Source organism: Scylla paramamosain, unplaced genomic scaffold (assembly GCF_035594125.1).
Source record: "Scylla paramamosain isolate STU-SP2022 unplaced genomic scaffold, ASM3559412v1 Contig7, whole genome shotgun sequence".
Taxonomy (NCBI): Eukaryota; Metazoa; Arthropoda; class Malacostraca; order Decapoda; family Portunidae; genus Scylla; species Scylla paramamosain.
In genome coordinates this window covers 57,553-62,500 of record NW_026973672.1, presented here as the reverse complement: position 1 = coordinate 62,500, position 4,948 = coordinate 57,553, and positions in this window count along the sequence as shown.

The window sequence follows — 4,948 nt, the reverse complement described above, 5'->3', positions numbered from 1 at the left end:
CCACTCATACTGCTCTTCAAGACAGGGTGGAATCAAAAGCTTTTCGTCTCATCAACTCCTCTCCTCTAACTGACTGTCTTCAGCCTCTCTCTCACCGCAGGAATGTTGGATCTCTAGCTGTCTTCTACCGCTATTTTCATGCTAACTGCTCTTCTGAACTTGCCTAACTGCATGCCTCCCCTCCTCCCGCGGCCTCGCTGCACAAGACTTTCTTCTTTCTCTCACCCCTATTCTGTCCACCTCTCTAACGCAAGAGTTAACCAGTATTCTCAATTATTCATCCCTTTCTCTGGTAAACTCTGGAACTCTCTGCCTGCTTCTGTATTTCCACCTTCCTATGACTTGAATTTCTTCAAGAGGGAGCTTTCAAGACACTTATTCATCAATTTTTGACCACTGCTTTGACCCTTTTATGGGACTGGCATTTCAGTGGGCATTTTTTTTATTGGATTTTTGTTGCCCTTGGCCAGTGTCACTCCTACATAAACACACACACACACACACACACGCACAGTACGTTTACAAAGATCGGGTTTTCCTTCCTAATTTGTCGTCATGATTTAACTGCATCCTGTTGTTATTGTTGTTGTTGTTGTTGTTGTTGTTGTTGTTGTTGTTGTTGTTGTTGTTGAAGTGTTCTTGTTTTAGTTCGTTATTTCCGTTCCCTCAAAAATTTAAAGTTTGTTGTTGCAAGGATAAAAACGTATTTGATATGATACAAAGGACGCGCTCGCACTCGCACACACACGACTAAAGGCGGGTTGCCACACGCGCACTTTTTGGGCACGACGTGGCACGAGGTGAGTGCGCACCCAATTCGCGCCAACTCGTGCCCAACAGCGCGGCAGCTCGTGCAGACCTCTTGCCACCAAGTCGGGGAAGTCGAGGCAGGTGGCACGACGTCGCGTTAAAATTAAAACAGTTTCATTTTTTTTCCCGACGTGGTACGAAGTGGCGACGTCGGCCCCACCTCGTGCCATCACCTCGTGACACCTCGTACCCTGTTCGAGACACCTCGCGCCTATTGGCACGACGTCGCGCCTGGCGCGCAGTGGTGCGAGCTCGTGCTACCTGGGCGCGAGGTGTCACGAGGTGTGGTGCGGGGTGGTACGAGGTTAGTGCGAGGTGGGCGCGACGTTAGTCCGAGGTGGGGACGAAGTTAGCGCGAGGTGGTGGCGAGCTGTATAATTGCCTCTCACGTGACCTGATCCAAGGGGTATATAACCAGCACCCGTGGGCCACATGGTCACTTATCTCGCAAACACAGACAGAAGAAGAACCCTCCCATCTCCAGCCAACCTTTCCAAGATGCCCAAGAAAGGCAAGCAGCAAGCACCACAGCAGGAGTCTTCCCCGAGTCTGCAGGAGGAAGAAACTGGTGATGTTCCTCCTGAGGTTCCTGACGACACTGACGTTCCTGATGTGGAAGTGGTGAAGGTACAACCTGTTGCTGGGCTCTCCAGGAAACGCACTCGGCCATCCAAGAAAGACGTTCAGGACTACCCCTTCAACGACGACCAACTGAGGGAGATAGCAAACTACGTCCAGTTGCATCCAGAGCTCTACGATAAGCGGAACGAGAAGTGGCTGAATCCGGCGTGGAAGGAGAGCCTCTGGAAGGACCTGGCCCAAACTTTCTCGGACTGTTCTCACCAGCAGGTGAAGAAGGTGGTGGACAAGAAGAGAACAGATTTTGGGAAAATCGAGAAGAGGGAGAGCAAGAGTGGATCAGCAGCCAGGCCGAGGACGCAGAGGGAGCAGAAGATCGTCGAGGTTTGGGGCTTCCTGGCAGGTCACATCGCCCACGAAAGTACGCACCCTAGTGATGACTTCGGCAGACAAAGTGACGATCAAGATTCCTCCAGCCATGAGTCTGTCCTATCGGCCCACTCAATTGCCAGGAGGAAGAGGAAGAAGGAACGGCAGGAGGAGGAACTATCCAGCCCACGATCCACCAAATCTACCCAGGAGAGCAGTGCCATCCAAGAACTACTCCAGAGTGCACAGCTGCTAGCTACACGAAAACCACCAGTCGAGGGACCTGACGCTGACATCCGGCAGTTTGTTGAATTTATGTACACTCGCCTGAAGAAGGTTTCCCCCATGCATCATGGAGTACTCTTCTCCAAGATCGCGTACATGATCAGCCTCATGGAGGAACCAATACAGTGGGAATCTATACTCGGCTGTTCACCGTCCCCCGTCAAGACCCTGCAGCACACAAGTACGACCACCAAACTCCAGGGCCAGAAGACGAAATCGCCGGCGAAAAAGGCCATAATGTCCCCCATGATCGAGACGCCGAAGGGCTACGAGGCGGAGGATAGCGACGAGTAAATGTAAACAAAATAAAAATGTATTGCATATAAAAATATGTTAAAATGTATGAAATAAATATGAAAAAAACAACTATATTTTTTCCCTTTTCATTTATAATATAAGTATGGATATAAAATAATAACTGGTAAAAGGAGACATTAAAAACACTTTTTTAATGTTTCCTTTTACCAGTAAAAAAAAATTATAAACTAGAAACTGAATATAAATAATTGGGACATAAATGGTAAAAGAGAAAAAAAATATACTAAAACTTGGGAAGTTAAGAAATGGATTGAAAATTGAGGATTTGAAATGATAACAGATAAAAGGGAATAATGAAGAGTTGGTAATAAAGAACTTGGAAAATAATAACTGAATATATAAATAAGGTATTGAAATAATAACTGGTAAAAGGTAAAACACTTGTAAAATTAAATCAGAGAATCACACATGGAAAAGGTACTGTCCCCATAATATATATATATATATATATATATATATATATATATATATATATATATATATATATATATATATATATATATATATATATATATATATATATATATATATATATATATATATATATGAACATTTTATAGCTTTGATATATCCATCAAGTATAGATTTTATTTCAATGTCGTAAATATGAAAAATTCTTTGCTAAAATTTTAATCTTATAACCAGACGATCTTAACAATTTTAGACCAAAGTCTTATGTAATTAATAAATGAAGGTGTTTAATTATCCAGATTTGCCTATTACTTAATAAGTTAATAATTTTTGTAAACATTAAATTCATATTTAAAATTTTTTTTTAACATATATTCTATTTTACTCTTATTTCCTTTCCCATTCCCTCCCACCCAAATATGATATTCCTATAATGTATATAGTTTATATTTTGGGGTATAATTCAAAGTCAAGGAAGCTTAATCGGTTTCTTTATTATCAAATACACAGATAACATTTATTAACACAGCTTATATATATATATATATATATATATATATATATATATATATATATATATATATATATATATATATATATATATATATATATATATATATATATATATATACATATATATATATATATTATTTATTTATTTATTTAATTATTGCTCCATCCTTTGTTCGTCTGCTGGTCGTCCTCTTGGATATACCATCCTTTCTTGCCAGGGAACTGCGCCTGCTTCTGATGCATAGTACAAAGCCAGGTAGTCTCGGACGGCCTTTGCTTCTCTCGTTGGATTTGTTCCCCGTCGAGTTTGGAGGCGTTGCATCAGATTTGGTATGTTCCTCCACGATCCATCAATCACGTTATGGTCAGCATCTTCGCAGTCGACTTCTTGGGGATGAAAATTTGAGTAGCGGTCCAATATCAGGTTGTGCATCACACACCCACACATGGTGACAATTTTGACAACTGCAGGTCGTTGTAGCATGGTAGTGCCGAAGACTCTAAATCGTGACTGCAGGAGACCGAAAGCATTTTCCACCACACGACGGGCGCGAGACAACCTGTAGCTGAAGATTTTTTCTTCGTATACCTGGGATTGATGTGAGTAAGGTTTCATAAGCCAGGTCTTGAGGGCGAAGGCATCATCAGCAACAATGTGGAATGGGATTGGCGTGTCGTCACTCGGCAGGAAGCTGTGCTCTGGAAATCCCACTCGTTTCTGCGCGATGGCATCGTGAAGGGTGCACTTGAATCAAGTTCCTCCATCACCAGCACTTCCTTCAGCACCTACGTCGACGTACAGGAACTTGTAGTTTGCATCTGCGACGGCCATGAGGACAATGCTGTGGAACTTCTTGTAATTGAAGAACAGTGATCCTGCATGCCAGGGCTTCTTCACTCGAACATGCTTGCCATCCAGACCACCTCCACACTTGTGATAGTTCCACCTCTTTGAGAATCCTTCGGCAACTTGATTCCATTCTTCTGGAGTTCTTGGGCACTTGAGCACCTCAGGTTTGTATATGTCAATTATGGCCTGGCAGACTTTAGGTACGAATCTACAGATGGCGGTTTTGGAGACCCTGAAGCTGTATTGCAGACTCGTATATGAATCGCCGGATGCCAGGAATCGGAGGGTGACAGCCAACTTCAACCCCACTGACAGGGGCTCTCTCATTCTGGTGGCTTTTTTGGCGAGGATTGGAGTAAGCCGGTCCACCATCTCTCCGAAAAGTTCAGGTTTGATGCGGAGGAAGTTCTTGTAGCCCTTGGTGTCTTCTCGGTTGAGCTCCTGCAGCAGGTGGTGAAAATCGCCATGCATCGATCGTCTCGTAAGCCATTCACGGCACCATATTGTTCTGGGTCTTCTTGCTCGTGGCTGGGGTGGCACGGGAGGTTGCTGTAGACGTCTTCTTCGCAGCAGCAATGCAGCAGCCACCATCAGGATTCCTGCCATCAGTACTTGAGCCTCTTGTCTGTAGTTTTCTTCCTCCATCTTCCCTGCTTGCCAGTCTAGCTTTGAGTGACTTGATCATCATTCCCCACCCTTTATATACCGCTTGGGAGGCGCTGCAAATATTGGACGCATCCTCACAACACCCCGTGACATATCGTGACAGTACATCGGCAACAACCTCGTAATTAATTAAAATGCCTGTGCGAC